Raw genomic sequence first — 20,545 nt, 5'->3', positions numbered from 1 at the left:
GGCATGTGGGCTTCAGTAGCTGCAGCACGCAGGCTCAGTATTTGTGGCTCACGGGCTCTAGAGGGCAGGCTCAGTAGTTGTGGCACATGGGCTTAGTTGCTCCACAGCATGTGGGATCTTCCCAGACCAGGGCTCGAACCCATGTCCCTTGTATTGGCAGGCGGATTCTTAACCACTGCACCACCAGGGAAGTCCCTCGCTAAGAGTTTAAATCCAAACCTTTGGACATGGCTGGTACCTAAAATATAACTAGCTTCGTCTCCTCAAAAATTTTAATATTTTTGACACTTAAAATTGTAACGATATGGGGTGTGTGTGTGTGTGTGTGTGTGTGTTATGTTCACTAGTGTATTACTTTCTTGTTCTAAAAACCAGATAAATGTGAAATCACATTTTATAAGCCTGTTATATAATCATGTTCAAAAGAGCAGATCTGATCTTTGAGTTTTCCTCACATGTTCTTGTCCTGCACATTCAGTTTCTGGAGTATTACTGGAGAAAATCTGCTATCACACAATTTGTATTACCTTAGACATAGGACAGCAGCATTCTCAGTGGGCCTAATTTCAAATAGAAAAAATAAATGATTTAATACCCAATATAGCTGCATGATGGGACATCTGGTGAAGGATGATGTCTTTGGCTGATAAAACTTAGGCTCAGGAGTCAGGCAAAACTAAATTTGACTTTCAGCTCCACCACTACTCATGTGACCTCAGGAAATAGGAAATAGTTAATATTTAATTTCTCTGATGGATCTTTATTTCTTTTTCCAATTTAAAATAAGTACAAAAATAGTACCAATAAAGTCTGAAGTAAGATTCAATTAGATAATGTTATATATTAAATGCTTATGATAATAATACCTGGCATAAAATAAGCACTCAGTAAAGCTATTATTTTTTTTTCCTTCCTGTTTAGCACTGATGCCTTCATAATTGCTGCTAGAAATGTTAAGCTATTTATCTGCTTGGTAAACCATATGAAGATGTGTGTATATGTGTGTATTAGGAGATGTGTATGTGTGTGTATACATTCACAAAATTAGGCTACCACATCAAATTACTTATTCCTCTAGTCTACTCTACCCATTTATGTTTGGTTGGAAACTAACCTTAATTCTAGACAAAGAAAAGAATATATAGAAAGATAATCTGTTTTGATAAAAGGGGATAATAATTTAAATTAAACCAGAACCATATCATTTTGATGTTTGTGCATTACTAGTGTAATCTGAAATATCCTTAATGTAATAATCTAACAGAGAATTTTAAAATTTTAAATAAAATTTAACTTCTGTATCTTACAAGCCATGTTAATGTGTGTTATTTAATTCACTCTTTAAAATAACCACTCAGGGCTTCCCTGGTGGCGCAGTGGTTGGCAGTCCGCCTGCCGGTGCAGGGGACACGGGTTCGTGCTCCGGTCCGGGAGGATTCCACATGCCGTGGAGCGGCTGGGCCTGTGAGCCATGGCCGCTGAGCCTGTGCGTCTGGAGCCTGTGCTCCGCAACGGGAGAGGCCACAACAGTGAGAAGCCCACATACCGCAAAAAATTAATTAATTAATTAATTAAATAACCACTCAAATTAAGTTGACTATGGAATCATGTTCTGAATTGGGTCCCTCCAAAATTCAAATATTGAAGTACTAACCACCCAGTACCTCAGAATGTGACTGTGTTTGGAGACAGGATCTTAAAGAAGTAATTAAATTAAAATGAGGTTATTAGGGTGGGTCCTAATCCAAAATAACTGGTGTCCTAATAAGGCGATTAGAACAAGATACAGAGGGAAGGCCATGTGAGGACACAGGAGGAAGACCACCACCAATTGCTCAGGGTACTCGGATCCCAGGCTTTCAATCATAGTAGATATCTAAGCACCAGTCATGGCAAGTTTCTTCCCCTTTGCTCCAGAGATTTGAAAGCCGGAATCAGGCAGACGATCCTACACTCCAATAAACTGCCAACCAAACAGAAGGAGATTCACCCATTATACTTTCTGTCACTCTATCCGGAACAAAGTCCATTCTGTTTGCCTTTCAGGTCTTTCTAAACTTTCCTTTCCCTCAGCTCCCCTTTGTACCATCCTTTTCACCCTCATAAGAGTTTAACAGAACACCTGCTTGGAGAAAAATCTCATAAAATGACCAGACATTCAGCATCTCTTTTTAACAAATCCTTACCAAGGGACAAGAGATCAAGAACCAGAATAACCGAGTCTTTCTCCACCAGACTAAGTTAGGTGATGGTGTTTTCTCTAAACTGAATGAGCCCAAGGTTCTAAATAACACCTTGGGAATGATATTTTCAGCTGAGGCTCTGAACACTTTATATTGTGATGAATCGTTATCCAGTGTTGGTCTGCCAACAGTCATGAATGGCCATGCCAGTGAAACATATGGAAAATCCCCTCTACCTTAGAGCAGAGGTAGTCCATCCAAAATTCCTTGTGGGGACCAAAGAATGCGAAGAAGGAAGGGACTCTTAGAGACTGTTTTATATTTGGCTGCTGGGTGATAAAGCTCCACAGCACTTTTAGGTTTTATAAGCCATCCTTTTTCTATCATTTGTTTCTGGAGGCATTTTTTTTTTCTGCATTCTAAATATCTATTGTAAGAAACCATATGTAGGCAGACCTGTTAAGCCTGAGCTTTCTTAGCAGGGAATTTGACTATTTTTAAAAGGATGTCTTCTTATTCTCTATTTCCACACACATTTTTCTCCAAAGAAGTCACTTGAATGTAAAACATCCCCTCCTACAGAACTTTAGGTCATTTTTGTTTAAGAAATATTAGTTGAGCACCAATTATATGCTAAGCAAAAATCTAACCACTGAATACAAGATGATAAGTAAACTCTTTTCCTTATAGAATTTGAACTCTGGTTAAAGGAAAATTCATAAGAAAAAAGAGATAATTTTAGTAAAATGTAGGAGCTTAGAGTTTTACACAGAGCGTTGCAGAAGTATAGGATAAGAACATTAAGCTCAACCTGGTGTGGGAGTGAGTGGGTATGAAAAGATGTTAGAAGTAACAACCGAGATCAAAGTTAATTTATCAAGATATTTAAAATAGGGTGTGGATAGGGGATGGGGAACATGAGCTGGAGGTGACAGGATGGGGGCAGGATTCATGGTAGATCGTTAAACAGATTAGTCTTGGGAATTGTTGACACACTGTTGATATGAGAAGAGAGTGGTAGATGATGAGGTTGAAGAGGAAGGAAACTTCTGAGTCACAAGTGGTGAGATGCTGGCATAAGGGGATTAGATGCCTTCCTAGAAATGATGAACACTCAGAGAAAATTTCAAAGTGGGAGAGTGACATAATCCCATTTGCGTTTTTGATGGTCTACTCTGCAAATATTATGGAGGATGGATTTGCAAAGGGAGAAGCACTAGGTGCAAGGAGACTAATTAGGAAGCTCTTGTGAAACTTTCAGTGAGAGCGATGAAGATTTCAACTCTCAATAGAGATGTAAACGTATAGAAAACACGTTCTGAATTATTCAACAGTTTTTTTTTTCCCCACAGTCAGTCATTCCTCAATGCAAGTCACTAAGAAGGAAAAGCATCTCTATAGATTTACTACATGTATTAAAATAGGAAACACTTCTTTGAATGTACATATAAAAACTTCATCTGGTATAATTTTTAGTAAGACTGCCTAGATAACTCCACGTTGTTTCAATTATAACAGAAAAGAACAAAATTTGGGGGGGCAATCTGCCCGCTGCTGTCCCTTCCTCTATTAGCTTCTATTAGATAGAGCAAAGAATGTCAGCTTTACTACTCATTTACCAAAATGCTTGTGCTTGTTCTTGGTCCTGATGGAACTTGCCTTGCCAAGAAAGATGAATATTTCCCTGCCAGCTAAAAAAACAAATAAAACTTAAAATAAAACCTATTTTCACTATATATAGTTTCTCAAAAGTTTCTCAGCCTCTTTGATATATTAAATTTATCTTACCTGCCACCATCATCTTATTTCAGGCCCTTAAATCTGGGCAGGGATCATGTCATATTAACAATCACTCTTGGGAATGGTTGCTGATAAAATGTCCAAAACAATTTATGACATTTGATTCAGCTGCTATGCTATTTTGGAAACTCTTTCTTAGACCTACAGGAAGATAGATTTAGGCACAAAATAAAACTTTCCAAAATCTTCAAATATGGGGATTCTGATTTTCCTTGTATTATGAAGCCAGAGTTTTCCTTATATTATTATGTCTAAAGACAGGGAGAAACCAGGTATTGGTTCTATTGAAAAACAGAGCGAGCGAAAGGCAGGTTTTGTATGCTGGAAGTAAAATCCATGTTTTTGATATGTGGAAATTCACCCTGCATCTCAATAGCGTGATACTAATCTTGAGGTTAGTTGAGAAAAGACAACCCAACCAAAAGGAAAGAAAACGTACTATCCCCTGCCTTCCAAATCATCAGATTATCAAATCAGGATAATTCCTGTCATTACAGATTACTGAAACTGAATCCTCTTCAAAGAGATTTTTCTAAACTAATAAAGCATAAACAGTTATATTTATGAGAAAAAACACACCAAGAACATATCAGAATTTTGCTGAGCTCCTATATACTCAAGCTCTTTCAAAGACCTTGCTGACCAAGCCAGATGTAGTTAACTCCTGCCATACTGAGTTCTAAGAAAACAGAGATAGAAACTGATCAGAGTTTGCATGCCTGACTGGGACAGGTTGGAATTGCTGTATTTGGTTTGTGCAAAAGGAGAGGTAACAAATAACAGTAAATGAAAAGAAGAATAACATGTATTGACCTCCTGCTGTAAATGTTGTGCTATTTAATCCCCACTACAAACATCTGAGGCAGTGACTATTTGAGTATAATTTTGCCCTCTGAACTATGAAAAAAACTAAAAGTTAGTGAGATTCATAACATATTCCATGTCATATATTGTTAACACATGCATTTTGAATCAGTCTTCTTAATTCAGCAAGCTATTTCAGAAACAGGATTGTTTGGTGTATCCTGTTTGACAGGGCTAATTTTGACAACTAAGCCTTTTAATATTACCCAAACTACAAACTATTAAACTTTAAAGTTCATAAAAAAATTACTGTGAAGTTGGAGAAACGTTATTCTTACCCATTTCTGAGTGTAACCCCATCTCAGGTACCCACTGTACGTAACATCCAGCCCTAAGGTAAATTTGGGCTAGTGTAGGGTTGGAGAATATGACAGGTAGTCAAATAGACTGGAGTGAAAAATACGTGTGGTTTGTTTGCAAGAGGGCACCTAAAAAGAACTCATGGACTCACACACTTACAAATCCAATATATTTATATCTAATATATTCCAGAGAGAATCACAAATCACTCTTAGTAAATTTTTCATTCTCTGAAAAACTAACTGTAACTTAATGGCCTATATCTCAAATGAGTTTAATTGTTAAACAGATTTAGCTATTTAGTAATAAGGCTTATTCTTTTTTTTTTGTTTTGTTTTGTTTTTTTTTGCGGTACGTGGGCCTCTCACTGTTGTGGCCTCTGCCGTTGCGGAGCACAGGCTCCGGACGCGCAGGCTCAGCGGCCATGGCTCAGGGGCCCAGCCGCTCCGCGGCATGTGGGATCTTCCCGGACCGGGGCACGAACCCGTGTCCCCTGCATCGGCAGGCGGACTCTCAACCACTGCGCCACTAGGGAAGCCCTATTCTGTTCTTTTATTTTAAAAAATCTAGAGGAAAAAATACCTTTTCCTTTTTGTGGAGTTATGATTATGCTAACTCATTATCCATTTAACAAATATTTCGAAAGTTTTAAGTTCTTTTCTCTGGGCCAACCATCTTGCGTGGGGGATACACAGAAGACATCTGGAGTGACTGAAGTCTATTTGGACCATAATATCACCTCCTGGGCTGTGATCCACACTGCACAGTAAATCCCCAATTAAATATTTTACCAATTTTGCAGCAGTTTTAGTAGCATACATACATCTGTTATACTAAAATTTCTTTGGACTCATATTTTTTAAAAGGAATGAAATTAATTTAATTGTACATATTACATACACATACACAAACATATTTCTTAAAATATATTTGTATATACATCTAAATGTAGTACATTCTTTTATGAAAATATGAAATCATTAAGAAATCCTTAGTTTAGAAAACTGATATCCTTCCTAATTTTGGTGAGGATTAAGGATATAGAAAGGGTCAGGGTTTTCTGTGCTTTGCATTATTAGTTAGAAAACAAAGATTTTGCATTTTTATATGGTTGCATCTATATAGCTATATCAAAATAATGTTATTTCTTGTCAGGTTGCAATCTAGGACTTGAATCCAGGGATCCAAATGCCCATGATCTTTTCACTGTGCAAGGTTCCAAAGTGTAGAAATATAAAAATAATGACAGTCTAAACTCCTTTTACAAAACTCAGGACACAAACTTATAGGATCAATGAAAATGTACAAGCAGTAGCAGGCATTTATCAGGATCATGGATTCGGATCTTAGTTCAAACAAATAAATAGTACTTCATTAAATGTGTAAACATAGTTCTACTTGATACTCATTTATTATACCATTGCCCAATATTTGGTAAAACATTGTTTTTGAGTGTTGGATAATAGCAAACTGTGTATCTATTAGTTTAAAAAATAACTGAAAAATGAACATGTGTATGTACTTATTTTTGATCACAATATCAGTTAGATAAAATACTGTACATGTGTAACATGTACAATATTTTGCTCACTATGTCAATTAGAAGCCATATTCAACATGATGGCATTAACCTCTTTTTGCCTGTAGTCCAATCTTATAACCCCAGCATTTTTCATCTGAAGTAGTGAAGGCAGAATGTTAATAGCATCAACTGGATCCCTTGTTTATCTATGTAATCTTGATGACTTCCTTGAGCCTTCCAGACTTTGGATCTGAACTGCTCTGAACCATCTGTATGGCCCTCCTTAATTAATGGGATTCCTTGGAGCCAACAGCCTATATACCTAAGTTTGGGATTGCTATTTTAGTCTCATGCTCCCTTCTATTGTGTTATCTATTGTGTTAGAAGATGGAAGACAATTAATCTCAAGAAGAAAAGAAAAAAGGAAGACTGTTCCAGATTAATGAAGACAGGACATAACTAAATGCAACGTGTAGACATTTTTTGGATCCTAGTTCAAACAAACCAGCACTAAAATACATTGTGAAGATACCTAGAGGGAATTGAATATGGACAGGGCATTAGATGATTTTGAGAAATTATTATTAATTTTTGTTTTGGGATAATATTATTGCAATTACTTAGGAAAATGTTTTTATTTTGAGAGATTTAAATGGAAATACTTAGGATGAAAACAGTTTGATATATGTAGTTTACTTTAAAATAGTCCAAGAAAGCAATTAGTGAAGAAAAAACAGTGAAATAGCAAAAATTGCTAGGAGGTGATGGGGTATTTATATCTACTATCATTCTATATATTAGAACCTTTTCATAATTAAATAGAAGAAAATAAGAAAAATCCTAATGCCAGTGAAATGAGGAATTATGACATACACAAATTCCTATCACCAGCGGTGGTTCTGTTTGGGAATGGAGGAGATATACATTTGATAGACACACCATCTTTAGACTGAACTATTGTGACTAGATATAGAATGGGGTACTTGGGAATGTAGAAGAGTGCAGTTCAAGGCTAAGATATAAGGCTAAGGTATATAAACCATCAGGAGAATCACTTACTATGCTGAATCTTATGGCCAATATTCAGTTTCACCCATCTATTCATATTCATACAACAAACATCTGAGAGACATGCTTCATATACATCTATCATGATATAACTATTAGGATGACACAGTTACTGCCTGTGGCTCCTAACTGCCCAAATCAGGAGGGCAGAAAGACAGTCAAACTGATACACCACAATTCTACACAAGTTTGAAATGAATAGCTATGATGGCAGAGGAGAGGGAGTAATTAGTTTTGCCTGCATGTCTATGGTATCTTACAAATTTATCATTTGAGAGGGAAGAAACATCCTAGGCAGAGAGAATAATAAATAAAAATACCTCCAGACGAGCAAGGTGATTTCAAGACCATTAGGAAATTTAGTATGGGGTTTGGACAGACCTTTTAAGAGATGATGTTGAATAGGAAAGTTTGGATCAGACTGTGAAGTCTTTTGCATGTCAGATTGAGGAATTAATCTACAATTTGAAATTTTATTTAATGTAATATTCTAAACTATATCAGATGACACAGAAATCTAACAATAAGATTAGCACTCATTTTATTTGTGTAAATTTTCTCCTCCAAGAAATTTACTCTGTAGAGAAAGCAAATAAAAATTGTAAACTCTAAAAAAGGACTGCATTCCCAGGAGAATTATAATATAAACACCCATTGCATTCTTCTTTCAGGTCTTCCTCTTTGGCCACAGGCGAGTGAATTTGCTTAGAATATGTCACTTTGCCATCCTGGCTTCTCTGCACAAATTGAGGCTTTCTGGTAGAAGAAAGGAATAACAGGTGTGCAATGTCTTGTAGCCTTACAAATTGCACAAATGTCTACACGTGGGGCTGATAGGTTAACCAAAGTAGGTGACACACAGGTCTCAGTTCTCCAAAAATAGATTCTCTAGAACTAATGACCAGACTGTAAACGCTGGCCCTGGGCAATAATTATCTCCAATAGGAATAATGATCATATAATTTGGTAATGGCTCAAAATTGGGTATACTTAAAATGACCCACAATAACGGGAACATAAATTACTATATCCATAAAAGAGCAGATTACCTATACTCTAATGAATATTTGTAAAGTATTATTAGCAATGTAAAAAATGCTAATTGTACATTTAAAAATATTTAAATATATGTATATCGTATACAACATCCACATACATATACACAGAAAAAGTCATACACATATTATAAGCAAATTAATTAAAATATTGTTTAAGTAGTGGGATTATGAGTGATTTAAGTATTCTTCTTATACAGTCTATAATTTACATTTTTCTAATAGATAAGCATAGATAGATATTTAGATAGAGAGAGAGAGAGATAGACATATCACTGGTCTTAAGGGATAATGGAGATAAAAGGAAGAACAGAAGCAATTAATTTTCAACGAAAAAATATTATGGAAGGTGGGACTTCAATTAGTAAAATGGGTTAAATCTACTACTCCAATTTTCTGAATTCTGAACTGTTCTCTCAAATCGCAGATTTGTCTAGGGGGCCACAGTTCAAAATATGCTCATGTGGTATCTGCAGTTACCCAGGAGAATGAAGTATTTGCTTACCTCCACAATTTATGGGCCATGAGGGTTTCTGGAAAAGTATAGGCAAAATGATGTTCTCTTCAATTAATAGCCCATTAGGTTCTCCTCCTTTTCTTCCTTTCATTCTTCCAACCAATATTTATTAACAATTGTTGTGTATCCAGCACTAGGCTAAGGTCCACAGTTAAACTGACAGCAAAAGATACAAAGCCAACCACACACACACAAAGGGAGCTTCCAGTCGCCTTGACCACTAACAAGAGGTTATCTTTCTCAAGACCAAGTATTTGAATTATGTAATAAACAGCCTGAGCCTTAGTGAAGACAGAACGCTTCTGTGTTTACATTAGCAGTTCCATGGGTAGCACGACCATCACCTTGTCATATTTCTCAAGAGGGACACGAAGAGGAGGTAGATAAGTAAGCTTGTTGCTCAGCATTTTCAAATCTATCTCTTTTCCATGGCAGGGTCTAGCATCATTCAAAAGGACAAACTGAAGGGAACTCTCAGGACTAAGTGTCAGAAAGCAGAATTTCCCAACTTAGAGTGCAAAGGTTAGTTGATTTCTTCCAATACACAATATTGAGATTGGCAGTTGTCAGAGCCATCTGGAAAGCCCTGACATTTTTGACCGACTGTGGTGTCTTATGCTCCCGTGTGGCCTGCTGGGAGCCCACCATCTATTACAGTCCAGGTCTGTTGTCTCTCCTGCCACTCAGTGGCTTTACCATAGAAGCACCTTTTCAGCTTTTCATCATTTGAGAGCACCCTACCCACAGTCAAGGCAAAACTGGATATGTCAAGAGGCGACTGTCCTCTTGAACTGTGGAGTAACTCCTTCTATTAAATGTTAGTTGGGTTAATATTAAGGCTCTCTGTTAATGTTTAATTGCACGTTAGTGCCTCCACCAGAAGAAGGGCATCAAGGAGGGAAAAACAATTGCCTGACGGGAGTCTCCCTTGGATCTGAAGAAAGGTATTTAATTACCAGTAGGCAATTTATATTAAAATGAAAGTAGGGCTGCAAGACAAAAAGCAGTAAGCAAAGAGGTGGGGTAAGGAACAAAAGTCCAGGAAGACTTTAATCTAAAAGAGGCAGTTGCCACATTCTTCTAAGATATAAAGAACTGGGCAATGAAGAAAGAGGCAATCCTGGGCCCAAAGTGCCCTGAGGCATGAGAAGCTTTTCAATGCAAATTGGTTTCCTTCCATTTTACTTTCCTTTCTTTCGCCTCTGAAGACTAAAAGGCCAGTGGTACTGAAAATAGCTCTATTCCACAAAGTATTGCATTAATTTTGTGATTTCTAAGGGCTTCTTTTTTAGAAAACCTGTCCTAAAAGCAGCATTTATTTTTACAGGTGAAAAGCAGAATTTACAGAACTATTTATTTCTTAAGACTATGTAACTTGTGGAGCCAGCTCTGATAAAAGTGCATGTGGGGTAACTAAGCACAAGTTTGGGGGTAACTAAGGATTTATCCCTTTAAGACCTCAGACCAAAAAAGAACAGAAAATTTAGATACAAATATTTCAAACACGTATAAAACATTTCCTTGGATTTCAAATTATACTAAACACAATTTAACCTTTTAAATTGTTATTATGAAGATAAATGATTTCACTGAGTTGCAAACACAACTAGCCTAAGAGCTATTCCCAATAACCAAGGCACGAATTTCTAGTTTAAAAACTAAATTAGAGATTGTAAGGTGGATTCTTTACCACTGGACCATCAGGGAAGTCTCCTCCAGGTTCATTTGCTTGAAATTTTTAGGAAGACAATGATAACATCTGAAAATAGTGAAAAGTTTGTCTCTTCTAATATTTTTAGAATTTTTTTAGTTGGCCTATTAAATTGATTTCCTGCATGATTTAAATATCAGTGGGCTGCCTGCCCTGGAGGGGCCACGGAGGCCGAAGCCACGGCAGTCTTGGAGGTACCTGCATCTGTGGAATACCTGAAGAGACAAGGAATCATCTCAAATCGAGGAGGTGGACTTTGAGAGCAAGATATATTATTTTTTCCCCCTTTCTTCTTTTGGTGAGTGTGTATGTGTATGCTTTTGTGCGAGATTTTGTCTGTACAAGTTGCTTTCACCATTTGTCCAAGGGTTCTATCCTTCTGTCTTCTTTTGTTTGTTTTCTTTTTTTACTTTTTAACATTTTTTCTTAATAATTATTTTTTATTTTAATAACTTTATTTTATTTTATCTTACTCTTACTTTATATTTTTATCCTCCCTCCTCCTCCTCCTCCTCCTCCTCCTCCCCCTCCTCCTCCTCCCCCTTCTCCCCCTCCTCCTCCTCCTCTTTCTTATTTTATCTCCCTTTTCTTCTGAGTCCTGTGGATGAAAGGCTCTTGGTGCTCCAGCCAGGCATCAGGGCTGTGCCACTGAGGTGGGAGAGCCAAGTTCAGGACACTGGTCCACAAGAGACCTCCCAGTTCCACATAATATCAAATGGCGAAAATCTCCCAGAGAACTCCATCTCAAGCCCAAGATCCAGCTTCACTCAATGACCAGCAAGCTACAGTGCTGGACACCCTATGCCAAACAACTAGCAAGACAGGAACACAGCCCCATCCATTAGCAGAGAGGCTGCCTAAAATCATAATAAGGCCACAGACACCCTAAAACACGCCACCAGACGTGGACCTGCCCACCAGAAAGACAAAATCCAGCCTCATCCACCATAACACAGGCACTAGTCCCCTCCACCAGGAAGCACACACAACCCACTGAACCAACCTGAGCCACTGGGGACAGACACCAGAAACAACGGGAACTATGAACCTGCAGCCTGCGAAAAGGAGACCCCAAACACAGTTAGTTAAGCAAAATGAAAAGACAGAAAAACACACAGCAGATGAAGGAACAAGGTAAAAACTCACTAGAGCTAACAAATGAAGAGGAAATAGGCAGTCTACCTGAAAAAAAATTCAGAATAATGATAGTAAAGATGATCCAAGATCTTGGAAATAGAATAGAGAAAATGCAAGAAACATTTAACAAGGACCTAGAAGAACTAAAGAGGAAACAAGCAATGATGAACAACACAATAAATGAAACTAAAAATACTCTAGATGGGATCAATAGCAGAATAACTGAGGCAGAAGAACGGATAAGTGACCTGGAAGATAAAACAGTGGAAATAACTACTGCAGAGCAGAATAAAGAAAAGAGAATGGAAAGAACTGAGGAGAGTTTCAGAGACCTCTGGGACAACATTAAAAGCACCAACATTCAAATTACAGGGGTCCCAGAAGAAGAAGAGAAAAAGTAAGGGACTGAGAAAATATTTGAAGAGATTATAGTTGAAAACTTCCCTAATATGGGAAAGGAAATAGTTAATCAAGTCCAGGAAGCACAGAGAGCCCCATACAGGATAAATCCAAGGAGAAACATGCCAAGACACATATTAATCAAACTGTCAAAAATTAAATACAAAGGAAACATACTAAAAGCAGCAAAGGAAAAACAACAAAAAACACACAAGGGAATCCCCATGAGGTTAATAGCTGATCTTTCAGCAGAAACTCTGCAAGCCAGAAAGGACTGGCAGGACATATTTAAAGTGATGAAGGAGAAAAACCTACAACCAAGATTACTCTAACCAGCAAGGATCACATTCAGATTTGATGGAGGAAATTAAAACCTTTACAGACAAGCAAAAGCTGAGAGTTCAGCACCACCAAACCAGCTTTACAACAAATGCTAAAGGAACTTCTCTAGGCAAGAAAAACAAAAGAAGGCAAAGACCTACTATAACAAACCCAAAACAATTAAGAAAATGGTCATAGGAACATAATATCAATAATTACCTTAAATGTAAATGGATTAAATGCTCCCACCAGAGACACAGACTGGCTGAATGTATACAGAAACAAGACTCATATATATACTGTCTACAAGAGACCGTCTTCAGACCTAGGGAAACATGCAGACTGAAAGTGAGGGGATGGAAAAATATATTCCATGCGAATAGAAATCAGAAGAAAGCTGGAGTAGCAATTCAAACATCAGACAAAATAGACTTTAAAATGTAGACTATCACAAGAGACAAAGAAGGACACTACATAATGATCAAGGGATCGATACAAGAAGAAGATATAACAATTGTAAATATTTATGCACCCAACATAGGAGCACCTCAATACACTGAAGCAAATACTAACAGCCATAAAAGGGGAAATCGACAGCAACACAATCATAGCAGGGGACTTTAACACCCCACTTTCACCAATGGACAGATGATCCAAAATGAAAATGAATATGGAAACACAAGCTTTAAATGATATATTAAACAAGATGGACTTAATTGATATTTATAGGACATTCCATTCAAAAACAACAGAATACACATTTTTCTCAAGTGCTCAGGGAACATTCTCCAGGATAGATCATATCTTGGGTCACAAATCAAACCTAGGTAAATGTAAGAAAATGGAAATCATATCAAGTACCTTTTCCACCACAATGCTATGAGACCAGATATCAATTATAGGAAAAGATCTGTGAAAAATACAAACACATGGAGTTAAACAATACGCTACTTAATAATGAAGTGATCACTGAAGAAATCAAAGAGGAAATCAAAATATACCTAGAAACAAATGACAATGAAAACACAATGAGCCAAAACCTATGGGTTGCAGCAAAAGCAGTTCTAAGAGGGAAGATTATAGCAATATAATCCTACCTTAAGAAACAGGAAACATCTCAAATAGACAACCAAACTTTGCACCTAAAGCAATTAGAGATAGAAGAACAAAAAAACCCCAAAGTTAGTAGAAGGAAAGAAATCATAAAGATCAGATCAGAAAGAAATGAAAAAGAAATGAAGGAAACAATAACAAAGATCAATAAAACTAAAAGCTCGTTCTTGAGAAGATAAACAAAATTGATAAACCATCAGCCAGACTCATGAAGAAAAAAGTGAGAAGACTCATATCAATTGAATTAGAAATGAAAAAGGAGAAGTAACAACTGACACTGCAGAAATACAAAGGATCATGAGAGATTACTACAATCAACTCTATGTCAATAAAATGGACAAACTGGAAGAAACGGACAAATTCTTAGAAATGCATAACCTGCCGAGACTGAACCAGGAAGAAATAGGAAATATCAACAGACCAATCACAAGCACTGAAATGGAAACTGTGATTAAAAATCTTCCAACAAACCAAAGTCCAGGACCAGATGGCTTCACAGATGAATTCTGTCAAACATTTAGAGAAGAGCTAACACCTATCCTTCTCAAACTCTTCCAAAATATACCAGAGGGAGGAACACTCCCAAATTCATTCTACGAGGCCACCATCACCCTGATACCAAAACCAGACAAAGATGTCACAAAGAAAGAAAACTACAGGCCAATATCACTGATGAACATAGATGCAAAAATCCTCAACAAAATACTAGCAAACAGAATCCAACAGCACATTAAATGGATCATACACCATGATCAAGTAAGGTTTATTCCAGGAATGCAATGATTCTTCAATATATGCAAATCAATCAACGTGATACCCCATGTTAACAAACTGAAGGAGAAAAACCATATGATCATCTCAACAGATGCATAGAAAGCTTCTGACAAAACTCAACACCCACTGATGATAAAAGCCCTGCAGAATGTAGGCATAGAGGGAACTTACCTCAACATAATAAAGGCCATATATGACAAACCCACAGCCAACGTCATCCTCAATGGTGAAAAACTGAAACCATTTCCACTAAGATCAGGAACAAGACAAGGTTTCCCACTCTCACCTCTCTTATTCAACATAGTTTTGGAAGTTTTAGCCACAGCAATCAGAGAAGAAAAGGAAATAAAAGGAATCCAGGTCGGAAAAGAAGAAGTAAAGCTGTCACTGTTTGCAGATGACATGATACTATACATAGAGAATCCTACAGATGCTACCAGAAAACTACTAGAACTAATCAATGAATTTGGTAAAGTAGCAGGATACAAAATTAATGCACAGAAATCTCTGGCATTCCTATACACTAATGATGAAAAATCTGAAAGAGAAATTAAGGAAACAGTCCCATTTATCATTGCAACAAAAAGAATAAAATATCTAGGAATAAACTTACCTAAGGAGACAAAAGACCTGTATGCAGAAAATTATAAGACACTAATGAAAGAAATTAAAGATGATACAAATAGATGGAGAGATATACCATGTTCTTGGATTGGAAGAATCAACATTGTGAAAATGACTCTACTACCCAAAGCAATCTACAGATTCAATGCAATCCCTATCAAACTACTAATGGCATTTTTCACAGAAGTAGAACAAAAAATTTCACAACTTGTATGGAAACACAAAAGACCTCGAACAGCCAAAGCAATCTTGAGAATGAAAAATGGAGCTGCAGGAATTAGGGTCCCTGACTTCAGACTATACTACAAAGCTACAATAATCAAGACAGTATGGTACTGGCACAAAAACAGAAAGATAGATCAATGGAACAGGATAGAAAGCCCAGAGTTAAACCCACACACATATGGTCACTTTATCTTTGATAAAGGAGGCAAGAATATACAGTGGAGAAAAGAAAGCCTCTTCAATAAGTGGTGCTGGGAAAACTGGACAGGTACATGTAAAAGTATGAAATTAGAACAGTCCCTAACACCATACACAAAAATAAACACAAAATGGATTAAAGGCGTAAGTGTAAGGCCAGACACTATCAAACTCTTAGAGGAAAACATAGGCAGAACACTCAATGACATAAATCACAGCAAGATCCTTTTTGACCCACCTCCTAAAGAAATGGAAATAAAAATAAACAAATGGGACCTAATGAAACTTAAAAGCTTTTACACAGCAAAGGAAAGCATAAGCAAGATGAAAAGACAACCCTCAGAATGGGAGTAAATATTTGCAAATGAAGCAACTGACAAAGGATTAATCTCCAAAATTTACAAGCAGCTCGTGCAGCTCAATAACAAAAAAAACAAACAACCTAATCCACAAATGGGCAGAAGACCTAAATAGACATTTCTCCAAAGAAGATATACAGATTGCCAACAAACACATGAAAGAATGCTCAACATCATTAATCATTAGAGAAATGCAGATCAAAACTACAGTGAGATATCATCTCACACCAGGCAGAATGGCCATCATCAAAAAATCTAGAAGCAATAAGTGCTGGAGAGGGTGTGGAGAAAAGGGAACACTCTTGCACTATTGGTGGGAATGTAAATTGATACAGCCACTATGGAGAACAGTATGGAGTTTCCTTAAAAACTACAAATAGAACTACCATACGACCCAGCAATCCCACTACTGGGCATATACCCAGAGAAAACCATAATTCAAAGAGTCATGTACCAAAATGTTCATTGCAGCTCTATTTACAATAGCCAGGACATGGAAGCAACCTAAGTGTCCATCAACAGATGAATGGATAAAGAAGATGTGGTACATATATACAATGCAATATTACTCAGCCATAAAAAGAAATGAAATTGAGTTATTTGTAGTGAGGTGGATGGACCTAGAGACTGTCATACAGAGTGAAGTAAATCAGAAAGAGAAAAATAAATACCGTATGCTAACATATATATGGAATTTAAGAAAAAAACAAAAAAAAGGTCATGAAGAAACTAGGGTTAAGACAGGAATAAAGACACAGACCTACTAGAGCATGGACTTGAGAATGTGGGGAGGGGGAAGGGTAAGCTGTGACAACGTGAGAGAGTGGCATGGACATATATACACTACCAAACGTAAAATAGATAGCTAGTGGGAAGTAGCCACATAGCATAGGGAGATCAGCTAGGTGGTTTGTGACCACCTAGAGGAGTGGGATAGGGAGGGTGGCAGGGAGGGAGACGCAAGAGGGAAGAGGTATGGGAACATATGTATATGTATAACTGATTCACTTTGTTATAAAGCAGAAACTAACACACCATTGTAAAGCAATTATACTCCAATAAAGATGTTAAAATAAATAAATAGCAAAAAAAGTTAAATTAGAAATATTTATTTTCCTAAATTAAAGTAAAAAACTCAGTTATACTCCTAAAAGTCAATATTTCTGTACACCAAAACTCTTAGGAATAGAGATAATATAAGAAAGAAAGGTTAACAGGAAGATTGTTTTTTATCATGTTGCCTTCGCTTTCTTTTCCCTATTATTTTTTCAGTGTGTTCCTTTCTGTACATTTCCTTCTGTATACCCCACTGTCTTGTATAAACACACACACACTCGCACACTCACACACACACATTAACACATACCCTTGAACTTCATTCCCCAAAGTGGTGGGACCCTGTACCTAGGAGGTTTCTACTAGAACAATGAGGAGAAGAAAGAATTATTATCTGACTGGGGCTCACCTCTTTTGGATTAGTGACTCCCTAGTAACTTGTCACTTGCACTGTAGTTATATATAGCCTGCATATGGTTCAAAACATCTGTGATTTTACATCCATGCATAAATTATTTTGTACAGTGAAGTTACTGCAGAAAGTACCCTCCCATCACCATGGTTACCAATCCTTCCTGTAGAGCTCTGTATTCCCATGTACTGTTAGTACAATCACAGAGTGAGTGGTAGAAATAAAATTCAGAGTTACAATTTCTTAAGCCAACATAATGGTGTCCAGTGGTACTGGTAATTATCAGGAAGTTAGCAGTTGAAGAAGACTGATTGCCTTTGATTTCCTCAGAAGTGCTTTAACATTGGGCATAAATAAGCATTTTGTATAAATCATACAGAATAAGGTTAAAATAAATAAAATAGCTACACTATTGAAGAGTGGTTAAAGGTCCTTTCATTAGACTTAAGTCCACATAAGGCCATTGTTCATTGCTTTTGACGTTCAAGTCTACCTCAAAATTTAATAAGATGCATGGGCACTTTCTTTTGGAATTGTTTCCTGACGTTCCTGCCTCTGAGTCTCTGGCCTGGTACATACACGTAGAGTTACAAAACTAAGCTTAATAAATAAAGAATTCAAAGGGCAAAATAAATGCTAAGCAGGAATTTGAATACTCATCAAAATAATTAAATAAGATCTATGTCCTCCTAATTATACTCAGTATGAAACTTAGTTCTCTCCTTAGTCTTGCTGTCTAAAACCAGCTGGGTTTCCTTCCTTCCAACAGTGAGTGAAGTGCAAGGTAAAACCAGTCACCCCACAATGCTCCATGGTTCATCATTTAGAGATTCACACACACCCACACCCACACCCACACCCACACACACACACACACACACATACACACAACTATTGGTCTTGAGTGACACTTGCCCAGGAGGTAAGATAAGACTGTTGTACGTTGGGAAATTTTAATGATGGATGTTAACTGAGGGACAGGGCTGACAAGGGGTAATTTGGGGTTGAGGAAGCATAGTGTTAAGGTAGGCAATTAAAAAATAAAGCCTTTATACTGGATCCTTGTGAACAGAGGAAGCATTTTCAATTGGGCTCCATTTCATAGAACAGACTAGGTATTTTGCATTGTAAGCTGACATCTCTTAGTAATTAAAAGAGAGGAGAACTGCATAGTTCAGCTACCTGAGAAAGATGAATCAATTTTTCTGGAGTACAAATTGGTTTATATTTTGTTTATTGATTAATTACAGGGAAAATTCTCCCTCTTCTATGTCTCATTTGATATTCCTTCTCATACTGGCAGAAAAAAATGACATGTAGACAGAAACTTTTCTTCAGTTGGAGCTGCAGCTACACATAAAATAGATTCAATGGCTTGAGAAAGTGAAGAATGTGGAAACTTACAGGTAAGCTGGGAAAATTCTTCCATTTTTTTAATCCTTTACTTGGATAGGTATCTTAAATATACAAAGGGACATTAACATCAACAACTACTGGGTAAATTATAAAAAGTAGCTATTAAAATACATCCATAAACTGGCAGAAATTTAAACAGGACAAAGGTTACATGAAAAAAAGAACCAGCACATAAAAAATAAAACTCTTAAATTGGGTTACATTTGGAGGAAATGTGCCAACTCCATTTAATTTGAGCCTCAGAGTCACAACCTCAAGGGGAGTGTCTTAGGCCATTTTGGCTGCTCTAATAAAATACTACAGACTGGGAAGCTTATTGAAAACAAATCTATTTCTCACAGTTGGGGAAACTGGAAAGTCTGAAATCAAGACACCAACACAGTCACATTCCAGTGAGGGCTCTCTTGCTGGTTCATAGTCCACGATTTGTCACTGTGCCCTCACATGGTAGAGGGGCTAGTGAGCTCTCTTGGATCTCTTTCATAAAGGCTCTAATCCCATTTATAAGGGCTGCGCACTCATGACCTAGTCACCTTCCAAAGGATCCACCTCCTAATACATCATCTTGTGGGTAAGGATTTCAACATATGAATTTTACAGACACAAACATTCGGATCATAGCAAGGATTATGAGACAGGTGACAGAGTCTTGCATCTACTTCTGTAGGGATTCCAACAGAACTCTCTCTCTCTCTCTCTCTCTCTCTCTCTATATATATATATATAGATAGATAGATAGATATAGATATATAACATATATACACACACATATGCTTATAAAATAAATATGCATATTTAGAAAGGTAGCAAATGGAACTTCCTAAAATAATCTCTCTCTCTCTCTATACACATACACACACACACACACACACACACACACACACACACAGAGTACTGATGAAAGAAGTAGTAAAAATGAAAAGTGTAAAGGTATATTCCATAATCAGTACAGAATAGAAAAACTGTTAAATATGAAAGATATGATATGGGATAAATACGATATTAAATAGGTAATCACTGGCAATTTTTTATAGCTAATGAAAAACAACAATCCACAGAATGTCTAACAAATTCCAAACAGAAAAGATACATACAAACCCATTATGGTGAAGCTGCAGATTACCAAGGATAATCAGATGATTTTAAGAATGTCTAGAGATTAAAGCCAGTATCTTAGAGGTATAATAATTATATAAACAGCTGACTTTTCAGAAACAATCAAAACCAAGGAAAAATGCAATGATACTTTCAATAATAGGCTGAAAGAAAACCAAAGTGGAGCTAGGATTGCAGACCCTTCAAAAATATCTTTTAAAAATAAAGCTGAGAAAAATAAGACATTTTCAGACAATAATATCTGCTTTGCCACAAAGAGATTATCACTAAAAAAAATTATAAAGAATGGACAAAGATTTTTATCTATATTTTTCAGATGCTACAATTACGACAGCTATACTCTGGGGGATGTAATAAGCATTCAGTAATATTTTT

At 36.8% G+C, this 20,545-nt stretch overlaps 1 protein-coding gene across 15 annotated transcripts in view; it reads right to left on the bottom strand.

Moving 5' to 3' along the window:
• The window catches only part of LRRC4C (leucine rich repeat containing 4C), a 1,216,832-nt gene that overhangs the window by 1,108,770 nt on the left and 87,517 nt on the right, over positions 1 to 20,545 (bottom strand). The gene's annotated exons all lie outside the window — the stretch shown is intronic.

The sequence above is a fragment of the Globicephala melas genome, chromosome 8 (assembly GCF_963455315.2).
Source record: "Globicephala melas chromosome 8, mGloMel1.2, whole genome shotgun sequence".
NCBI lineage: Eukaryota > Metazoa > Chordata > Mammalia > Artiodactyla > Delphinidae > Globicephala > Globicephala melas.
The sequence above is the reverse complement of the archived record's forward strand: the minus strand, read 5'-3'. Positions and strand labels throughout refer to the sequence as shown.